Genomic DNA, 11856 nt, shown 5'->3' on the forward strand with positions numbered 1-11856 from the left:
CTATCTATCTACATAGGTATATATATACATCTTTTTTTCTATCTATATATGCATATTATTTTAATGGTATACATTAAAAAATAATATATAAATACATAAATTTCAAAAGCTCACAATTACTACTAATTAAAAATAAAATTTAAAAAAACCCTTCATTACAAACAAAAAAAAAAGACAATAAAAAAATAAAAAATAAAAAAGAAGGAAAGAAAGAAGATGAATGTTTATTAATTACTCAAAGAGAAAATATTATGAATTATAGAATGTAAAATTAAAGAAACTGACCAATCCTAATCCAAACGAGCCAAAAAATATGTAATCACGAATACTGCTCAGCCTAAGCACATCGTAGTTTAGAGGATGAGTCTAGTGTAGCTACTTTTGGTTACGAGAGAAAGAATCATGTGTTGGGCGAGCCCAAGCAGTATAGTGGGATGTTTAGAATATTTACTTACTGTTGACTGTTGACGAAATTTGGTGTTAGAGCTTGGGAGGGAGGGTAAGGCATGGACAGCTTAACATTGCGATTGGATGTTGCATGAAACATGAGTAAGCGGGTTTGAAGGTGGGGCGTTAACCTGGGAGCGGCATGAGCAGAATCGACTAGGAGACGGTGTTGAGAGGAAGCGATCAGGAAGGAGTGTGAAGGGCGGAAGGCAGGGAGACGGTGGTGATGGGCCCAATGCAGGATGAGTAGGCAAAAGAGATTGATCGCAGTCATCGGAGGACCAGCGCCTCCGGGACCGGTTGATACCTCGATGTGGTCAGCGGGTATCTGGTCTAGTGGTATGATTCTTGCTTAGGGTGCAAGAGGTCGGGAGTTCGATTCTCCCGATACCCCGCCCGCGGGTGCTCAGCCGTTTAGGGCACTTGGTCTAGTGGTATGATTCTCGCTTTGGGTGCGAGAGGTCGCGAGTTCGATTCTCGCAGTGCCCCCTCGCGTTTCAAATCCCAGCCCCCAGCTATCTTTTGTTTACTCCCTGCTTCCGCGCGGTCGCTTTTCTCGCTTCGCACCTCGCTTATTTCCACTCCGCACCACGTCCCGTTGCAGAATCTCACCCTGGAATGGAATGTGTACACCATCAATCAATGCCTACTCCACACACATGCACACTTCTTCACTTTGCAACCCATCCCACTTTGGAACGTGGTTGCTTGCGCCCCCCATAGCATGCCATTGTCATCCCAATCCAACACCTCTCCCCTATCTGCACTTGCAACTTCATCCCATCCATGAATACCCAAAATGCTTGCAAATCATAACATGCCACTTTTTGTTTTCTAGTTGATTTCTTGTTTCAAAGGGGATTTTTCATGTGTACTTCACAAAATCATGTAATAAGAACATAGCTATTGTTTTTTTTCTTTTTTCTTTTTTTCTCCAATTTTATAAGACAATTATAGGATTTTTTATTTGTACCTCATCTACAGTTTATTAGTATAGTTCAGCTTATAAGATTGTTTTGTCAAGTTCTTTGGTTTATAGAATTTTTTTCGGTAGGATTTATAATTCATTCTTTTGAAAGATATATTCAATAAGATGTCATTTATCAAACTTAGTAATATATTTTTCATTCATTCCAAGATCAAGCACACACAACATCATTCATTCCAACTCTTCTAATGAATTTATACATATCCACAAAACTTCATGTTGTAAGGATATATTAAGTTCTTTCATAATATTGTTTTTTCTCCTAATAGTATTGTCTAAAGTCTTGTTATTATTCTAAATAGTATAAAATCTATAAAAGTTAAAGTACAAGAGTTAGAACAACTTCAATGTTTATTATTTAAAGGTGGACCAAGAATTACTTGGTGGGATGATATAAAAAATTGCCAAGTTTTCTTAGTTATTGTAGGTATAGTAGCAATAATTGTTTTTTTTTATACCTTACATTAATTGCAACTACTACGGAGGAGTGGAATAGGTGGAAAGCGTTGGAGCAAAATGTCAATTTTTTTCGATTTTGCCCCAATATTAATTGGTCTTGGTTTTTTTATTAGTGGATGATTAAGACTTGTGATATTTTTGTACAAGTTTTGGATGGATTTTTGTGATGAAGTAATAAGTGAGGCAAAAATTTAGATGGATATATAAAAAGTAGGAATGTAGTATTTATCCTGCATATACTTTGATATGGATAATTAAGTTTTAGCATATATATTGGTGTCTTTTTAAAGCTAGAAGGGTTCAATGAAGTAATTTGTCAAATCATAATAGATATTTTTATTTTCTATTTCAAGTATATATGCTATGTGTACTTCAAAAGACAAATATTTATATATTAGGATTGAAACATGACTAGTCTATCTTAAGGTTCTAAGATTCTTTTAATCCATAGCTACATAAAACTTCATTACAAAGTAAGAAAAAATGGACTAGAACAAAACTAAACAGAACTAAATAGAATAGGACATAAAAGAGAAAACTGTGAAAATGAAAATAGAACAAAATAGAATTGAATAGGAAGATGCAAAATTAAACTTTCTAATGAGAGAAAGTTTAAAGCCATATTAGAGCAGATGCCCAAAAGACCTTGTTTAGTCTTATTTATTCTTTATTCTACTACCTTGGACTTTCTAAAATATTCCTAGATGATGGATCCTACTTAGATACTTCGCACAAACTTCTTTTAGAAGGTTGTATGGTGGGCACTCTCTATATTACCATCCTAAATTATTTTTAGAATATTCCATAATGGATCCTACTTAGTCCACCTATCTAACTTTAATTCTAGAAACCTCTATAACTTCTCAAACATGATTCCAACTAATAATTTATATATGTCAACAATACAAATATCTTATTTATATCCTGTTATAAGGAAATTTTTATCAACTAGCCATGTAATAATATTTTTAATACTTAGCATGTCACATCCATCCTCTAAAATTATGTTATGGAGGCTATAGCATGCAAACATAATATCTACAGTAGTGTCTATATTCCATTGACAACATGAATTACAGATAATTCTAAAATAGACTTCCAACACTCCAAAGCATCATTTCACATCTTTGCAATATGCTTCATATTTCTTTACAAAGTACTTCCATTTTTCATTACCAAATTGATAAATGATTTGAATAAACCATATCTATTAGTGATAAATATTGTTTGCTAACAAACAGTATTAGTTGTATTCTTAACTATTGATTTTGAAAGTGAATTCAAAGACCTCACTAGTTAACATATTTTTGAAAAGTGACAAATGGTTAAACATATTTAGGCCATTATTAGAGCCTAGGATTTCAAATAAAATGAGCCATATGTTGAAGCCCTAATCAACTTTGGCTTTTAAAATAATAAATTATTTATTCTTTTCATCACCAAATCTTTATGCCATGCTATATGGTAATTTTTTTATATTTATAATCCATATAAACCAAACATCTGAATATACTAAGAAACTTATGGGCTACATTGATTCATGGTTGTTGCTCAAAATTAGTTCTTATTAGTTGTATTCGGTGATGTTTTCCAAACTTTGCTTGAATAGCTATGCAAAACTACTTCATATATTCTATTGCATTGGATTCATTTATATAATAATAATTATCCATGATATTTGCACAAACACCAAATGCAAGCATTTAAAGTGTAACTATGATCTTTTAATAGGATGACAATTCTACTAATCTATAAGCATCTTTTTGATGAAGTATGTATCATGCTTGAAAATATTTTCTAAAATAGTAAGAAACAATGATCTTCTTATGGAATACAAATACAAAAAACAAATAGGACTCCAAAATATTTTATTTGTAAAGTAATCAAACTACATCTGCTTGTCTATAAGCATTCTTACTCTTTTAAAGTTTTTGGCCTTTCTTTTGTAAGAACTACGTGTAAGGCCTCCTCATGGTAGTGATTCCATGTGCATATTGCTCTGAAACTAATTCAACACTATTGCAATGCTAATTTCATTGTCTTCCATAAAAGTTGCATGAATATTTGCTAACCTTATCTTCTATGCTTCTATTATAAAAACTTTTTACATAACAAAAAAAAACTAACTTTATACTCACAAAATTATATCGTGAGCAAAAAAAAGATGACACATGCAACAGAAGAATGAAAAACTTCTTATACAATAATAAATAAAAAAACAAACAAAAACAAAATAACTCTATACTTACAAAATTATATTGTACAAGAAAGAGAGAGAGAGAGAGAGAGAGAGAGAGAGAGAGAGAGAGAGATATAAAACATATAATGATAGATAGATATAAGACATGCAAGTAGATGCTTCTTAAAAGAATGGAGTATGAAGAGTGAAGTTTCTAAGAAGCTATTATGAGGCAAGCACGTGACATAAAGTGTGGCTTCCATAAGCCATTTTGTCTTGTGGATTAAAAATAATTTGTGCTTATTGTAGCTAAAGCTCCATGAGCCTACAACACCTATTTCTTGGTTAGGTTTGGTGGTGCCAATAAATAAAGATATTCTAATGCAATGAAAGAATCTCAATTTTAAAAATGATGTTAATTAAAATATACTATTATTTATAATCACTATATTATTAATTATTATAATTTATTATATCATTTTTTAATCTTATTAAATATAAAAATGAGTAGAATTATAATATTATTAAGTATAATCAAATCAATTAGTAAATTCATAGTATTATGGTGATGTATACAAGAATAATGTTCTTACTCTAATTATGAGCTATTAGTATTGCGAGCTTAGTCTAATAATATATTTGGTGATAATTTTTGTAATTAAAATCAAATAAGAATTGTAATTATAATGTAATAATGTAGGTACAAATGTAAATATGCATCTGCTAAAGAAACTATAAGTAAAACTATACAATTGCGATAGTTTTACATATATCATAATTTTTATATAAGTATTTTTTTGATTACTATTTAATATCATTTTTGTAATAGATATATTTTATCTATAATAGTATTTAACTTCTACATCTATAAATTGCTTAAGAATTATTTTATAAAAGTATAAAAATTAATAATATATTATTATATTTACTATATAAATCAAAGAAAATAAATTATTGAATGATGTCAAGAATAAGAAATTTAAGAATAAAAATAAATCATCAATATGTAACTCAAAGAAAGATAAAAAAAATGGAGAAGTATATTCAAGAAAAAAACTAGAATAACTATTTTTTAGTACAAGAATACTCTTTAACTAAATTAAAATTAAGAATGGAGTTGTCAATAGTAAAAAAGGTTTCATTTTTATCTTTGTATAAACTATACACTTACAAACTATATAGCAATATATTATATAACTACCAACATATGTCTAACTTATAATGTAAGTTTTTTATATATATGCCAAAAGGCCTACTTGTATCACAAATGGCTAATATGTATAATACATGGCCAATTTATATGCCAATTATTCAACCTATCAATTAGCTATAGACATGTTTAAAGTCAAACCTATGTCTATGAAGATTCTGAGAAGCTTTTTTATAAGATATTATAAAAAATATCTACAATTATCTACTTCTATTTAATTCCAAATATTGAAATAATTAATAATAATGATTATATTGATGACATATTATCCAAAATGATAAATTTTAAATGCTAAATATATATATATATATATATATATATATACATATATATTTAAACAATAATAGTTATAATAAAAAAAATATATTTGTAGAAATGTACTTGATTATTTTAACATATTTCAAAACCTTTTTTATAGTTTTAAATGTAATAACTATATTGTATCTTAAAAATTATTATAATTTTAATTAAAAAAAATCTTTTAATATTTATCTAATGATATAATATTAAATTTTTGATAATTTAAAATAATTAAATCAAAAAATTCAATTCAATATTTGTAGAGTTAACATGATTTATTAAAAATCAAGCTTATAATAATAATAATAAAAAAGCTACATAGTTTAGGATAAAATAATAAATTTCTTTAACTATTTTTATGAAATTTAAGAAAAATTAAATATTTAATAATTTTAAATTAATAGTTATATTATATCTTACAATAAAAAAGATAACATATAAAAATAATTACTATTACCAATCAATAAAAGATACTAATATTTTTGATAGATAATATATATTAATATATTTTCTTATTTCAATATATATATATATATAAATTTAAAATTTTATATCATATATAAGTATGGTAAAAATTTAATATTATAAAAAAGAATGCCAAAAAAAAAAGTTATAATAATACATTGACCTATAATAATAATCTTCTTCAACATATAAATCTTACAATTAAAACCTCAATTAACCAATAATCTATTTGCCTCAAATAAAATTAGTTGTCCTTAGTTGCTTTTAAATCCATTATTCAAGCTTTGAATAATCAATCTAATTTGAAAATCCTTACATCCTTTTGGTTCGATCTCATATCTCTTTCATGGTTCAAATTTCTTCCCATCTTATTAATGCAATCAATATCAAAGGTAGATTTTGTAGATACTTTTGTCTTCAAAGTTCAATTCTTCTTCTACAACTATAGATCAACTCATTTTAGTTGCTCATTCACCAAAATCCAACAATACTCATATCTAAAATTGATCTCCTTGTCACTTTTCTATACATATAATTTATAAGAAAGCTTCAAGGTATCAGCCATATTTGTGCCATTCTAATACAACTACTATACTAGAACATAGACATCAATCTACCAGCTCACATTGCCTCATTTTCTCTCTGACAACCAATATAATTTAGCATCCGTATGTCTAAACTCATTGTAAAATTTTAAAATATGCACCTAAAATATCCACATCTCCTATTGATTGCTAATAATTCTATCTTATAATACATGCAATACACTTCTATACAACTGCTTTTCTTCCTTGCAACAACACACCTTAGCTTTCATCCTAGAATATACTAGACATTCTCCCTCTATAACTCTTAAACTTTGTTTCAAGCCTATTATAATGAAGTCCATCTAAAATTTTGAAGATTTGGTCAGAATCTAAATATTTCAACCATAAGAAGGAAAATAGAGTTTCTATAGTAGGAATCATCATAGACAAACTTTACTTTACTATAGCTCACCTTATTAGAATTGCTAAATGAGCTATAATGAATTCCACACATAATCAAGGTAGCTACTAATAGTGGCTATGCTTTCAAAACCATCTTATTTATATTCTAGGCCTACTTTAGACTTGGAGTCCAAGACACCAGCTGCACAAGCCTATAACCTCAATCAAATATTCTGGAAATATATATATATTAAATAATAAAATATATACATTATTACTTACAACATGATAAAACTTGAAAAGTTGAATTCAATTTTCTAAATGGAACAATATCATATAAAAATTACTTGAATAATTTGGTGTATTGAAAAAATCTAACAACTTTTTATATCATCCCACCAAGTAATTCTTGGTCCACCTTTAAATAATAAACATTGAAGTTGTTCTAACTCTTGTACTTTAACTTTTATAGATTTTATACTATTTAGAATAATAACAAGACTTTAGACAATACTATTAGGAGAAAAAACAATATTATGAAAGAACTTAATATATCCTTACAACATGAAGTTTTGTGGATATGTATAAATTCATTAGAAGAGTTGGAATGAATGATGTTGTGTGTGCTTGATCTTGGAATGAATGAAAAATATATTACTAAGTTTGATAAATGACATCTTATTGAATATATCTTTCAAAAGAATGAATTATAAATCCTACCGAAAAAAATTCTATAAACCAAAGAACTTGACAAAACAATCTTATAAGCTGAACTATACTAATAAACTGTAGATGAGGTACAAATAAAAAATCCTATAATTGTCTTATAAAATTGGAGAAAAAAAGAAAAAAGAAAAAAAACAATAGCTATGTTCTTATTACATGATTTTGTGAAGTACACATGAAAAATCCCCTTTGAAACAAGAAATCAACTAGAAAACAAAAAGTGGCATGTTATGATTTGCAAGCATTTTGGGTATTCATGGATGGGATGAAGTTGCAAGTGCAGATAGGGGAGAGGTGTTGGATTGGGATGACAATGGCATGCTATGGGGGGCGCAAGCAACCACGTTCCAAAGTGGGATGGGTTGCAAAGTGAAGAAGTGTGCATGTGTGTGGAGTAGGCATTGATTGATGGTGTACACATTCCATTCCAGGGTGAGATTCTGCAACGGGACGTGGTGCGGAGTGGAAATAAGCGAGGTGCGAAGCGAGAAAAGCGACCGCGCGGAAGCAGGGAGTAAACAAAAGATAGCTGGGGGCTGGGATTTGAAACGCGAGGGGGCACTGCGAGAATCGAACTCGCGACCTCTCGCACCCAAAGCGAGAATCATACCACTAGACCAAGTGCCCTAAACGGCTGAGCACCCGCGGGCGGGGTATCGGGAGAATCGAACTCCCGACCTCTTGCACCCTAAGCAAGAATCATACCACTAGACCAGATACCCGCTGACCACATCGAGGTATCAACCGGTCCCGGAGGCGCTGGTCCTCCGATGACTGCGATCAATCTCTTTTGCCTACTCATCCTGCATTGGGCCCATCACCACCGTCTCCCTGCCTTCCGCCCTTCACACTCCTTCCTGATCGCTTCCTCTCAACACCGTCTCCTAGTCGATTCTGCTCATGCCGCTCCCAGGTTAACGCCCCACCTTCAAACCCGCTTACTCATGTTTCATGCAACATCCAATCGCAATGTTAAGCTGTCCATGCCTTACCCTCCCTCCCAAGCTCTAACACCAAATTTCGTCAACAGTCAACAGTAAGTAAATATTCTAAACATCCCACTATACTGCTTGGGCTCGCCCAACACATGATTCTTTCTCTCGTAACCAAAAGTAGCTACACTAGACTCATCCTCTAAACTACGATGTGCTTAGGCTGAGCAGTATTCGTGATTACATATTTTTTGGCTCGTTTGGATTAGGATTGGTCAGTTTCTTTAATTTTACATTCTATAATTCATAATATTTTCTCTTTGAGTAATTAATAAACATTCATCTTCTTTCTTTCCTTCTTTTTTATTTTTTATTTTTTTATTGTCTTTTTTTTTTGTTTGTAATGAAGGGTTTTTTTAAATTTTATTTTTAATTAGTAGTAATTGTGAGCTTTTGAAATTTATGTATTTATATATTATTTTTTAATGTATACCATTAAAATAATATGCATATATAGATAGAAAAAAAGATGTATATATATACCTATGTAGATAGATAGATAGAGCTAATTTCTAAACTTTAAGCATATATATATATATATATATATATATATATCTAGACATATCTAAAGAATCACTAATAATAAATTAGAATCAAATAAAATAGACAATTGTTTACATATTAATAATAATCATTTAAACTTCTCTTATTTATCTTACAAATTGACCATATTACATTAAAAATATTATATTTACCAAGATGTATAGACCACATGAAGAACAGAGTATTCTTCTCATCAAATTGGTCAACCTTATTAACCACTGCTTGTAATGCTTTGGTTACCAAAGCCTCTTTGCGATTTATACTATGTTGTTGTTTCATAAATAAAATAAATGCTTGAAATATTTTTGTAGTGTATGGATCAAAGTATATACCTTGTTCATCAGTAGAAAACCCACTTAAAGCTCCACTTGAAGATCCACTCAAAGCTCTACTCAAAGCTCTAACGAAAACTCCAAATTCAACTTTCTTCCCTTCTTGTGCCATCTATTCCAAATAATCACAAATACAATGTAATACCTTTCACCTTAAATTTATGACTTATATTGTATAAAGTATCATCCTATTCGGAAATGTGATAGGCATGTGGCTATAGAAGGTAGAATTATATTTTATAAGTATCTAAAAATCCTAATTTGTTTCACCTTTATAAGAAGAATGCAATTTGAAGTTTAACTCAAAAGTGCTTAAATTCAATAAAAAAATGCTCTAAAACACTCTTCTTAGTATCTTCAATCATATATAAACTCCAATTACCTTATTACTTTTATAATAAGAAATTTTAAAATTTCTTTATAAGCCCTAATTCTAGTTATCAAGCTTTAGCAAGTTGTAGCTCCTAATTTAATTATCTACTTGGAACAAATATTTTGTATACAAATGCATCTTTAAGTCTTCTATGTGCTCAAAAGAATTCATCCCAATCCAACTTACAAATCGTGAGAAAATGCCTAAAAACCACATTGATGTTACTTGGCCGCCAACTTGAAAGTTGATATAAATGTTCTAGGAGTGATTTCTCTTTCTCCAACTCTTAACTTTAACTCAAAATTGGTGTGTAGCTTGATTTTTGAATCTTCTAATATCATGCAAAATTTCACTTTGATTCGACTAGTAGATTTTTATATCATAGAAATCCTACTCAACCCCAAACTACTAACTTTTGATAACTTCATATACCAAAATCTATATGTATCTCTCAAACTCACCATTAGATTATTAAAAAATTTCACATATACTTAGCGCATCTAATTAATTAAGCACTGTCAAATTTTGAATTATATATGTAACACCAATTTCACGAAGTACTTGAGAGTGCTAGCCTTATTAGTATTGCATAAATTCTAAGTCACCAATACAAATCTTGACTTTGAATAACAATTAGAAAGTCAAATCAGATCCTAAAAAAAGGAGCCTTATATTTTGAAAATAATTTTTAAGGTAACCATCCAATTTTAATAGTCGAAATTTAAATGCCTCCCTATTTTGTCCTAAGAAGTCATTTTAGTGGCTAAAGGTGTGATTTTGACCATGTCTCACAAATGGTCGACCCTTAGGTATCAATCTAATTTTTCCTAGTAATTTTTAGTCCAATCCTACTCTCAACGTAATCTTAGTATCAAGCATGTTAATTATTTATTTCTTCTATCTAAGTTTTATTAATTTATGGTCTTTTTAAAGCAATAAAAAAGTTTGTACAACCTAGAAGGTCAAATTATTAACCAACCTTTAATCTACTAACTATTTAGTTAAAAAAATAAACTAAGAGGCTATTATAAAAGCCTTATTTAAATATCTCAAATTATTATTGAATCAAAATAATTAAATATTGATTAGAAATTTATTTTTGATTATATTTTTATCATATAGTTGTATTACAATATAATTGCATGTTCTACAATCTTGATATTTTTAAAGTTGCAAAGCTCACATCTATTGGCTTGTGAGGCTTTTGATCTCTATTTCCCTATTGATAGGTCCTTAGATAAGTACAACCATTGCATGGCTGCAATTTTTTGAGAAAGCCATGGATGCCAAATTCTATGTAGTAGTTGTTTTTATTGTTGGATAGAATATCCAAGATCTATCTTATCTCTTATTTCTTTAATTATATTGCTGGTTTTTTGCAAGCCAATTTTATAGCCTTATTTAGTGGTATATTGATAGAAGTTGCAATGGTGAAGTTTTCTAATAAGTTTCTACTAGTACCACTCTTTTGGATCTCAACTTAAATGGTTGATAGGAAACTATCCATTGTAATGGGGTATAGAGAAGATATATGTATTATTGACATATATGGATAGATAGTTGAAACCATGTTTGAGAAGTTTATAAAAGTTTTTAAAATTAAGACTAGATTAATGGACTATATAGGATCAACTATGGAACATTCTAAAAAGAACTTAAGATGGTTATCTAAGTGGGGTCTATAATTAAGAACATTCTAAAAAATTCTATGATGCTTGCACAAAATATATTGAAGGTACTACAAGCTATTCTTAAGAAGTTAACCAAAAATTAAAAAAAACATAAGAATAGTAGAGTCCAACAAAGAAATTGAAGCATGGAAGATACTCTATAAGGGCAAATAGAAGCCTTTATGACAAAGAAGTTGACATCTATTAGGTTGAAATTGAGTAAGCCTAATACATACTCTAGAA

At 29.4% G+C, this 11856-nt stretch overlaps 4 non-coding genes across 4 annotated transcripts; 2 read left to right on the forward strand and 2 right to left on the reverse strand.

The window, feature by feature from the left end:
- Nucleotides 1-769: 769 nt before the first annotated feature.
- Nucleotides 770-841, forward strand: TRNAP-AGG (transfer RNA proline (anticodon AGG)). Its single transcript has one exon. It is a non-coding gene; the product is annotated as a tRNA-Pro (tRNA).
- A 23-nt stretch (nt 842-864) lies between these two features.
- Nucleotides 865-936, forward strand: TRNAP-UGG (transfer RNA proline (anticodon UGG)). The gene has a single exon. It is a non-coding gene; the product is annotated as a tRNA-Pro (tRNA).
- Nucleotides 937-8258: 7322 nt separating this feature from the next.
- TRNAP-UGG (transfer RNA proline (anticodon UGG)) lies at nt 8259-8330 on the reverse strand. Its single transcript has one exon. It is a non-coding gene; the product is annotated as a tRNA-Pro (tRNA).
- Nucleotides 8331-8353: 23 nt separating this feature from the next.
- On the reverse strand, nt 8354-8425 carry TRNAP-AGG (transfer RNA proline (anticodon AGG)). The gene has a single exon. It is a non-coding gene; the product is annotated as a tRNA-Pro (tRNA).
- Nucleotides 8426-11856: the final 3431 nt, after the last annotated feature.

This window comes from Physcomitrium patens, chromosome 26 (assembly GCF_059467195.1).
Source record: "Physcomitrium patens ecotype Gransden chromosome 26, ASM5946719v1, whole genome shotgun sequence".
In the NCBI taxonomy this organism is placed as follows: Eukaryota; Viridiplantae; Streptophyta; class Bryopsida; order Funariales; family Funariaceae; genus Physcomitrium; species Physcomitrium patens.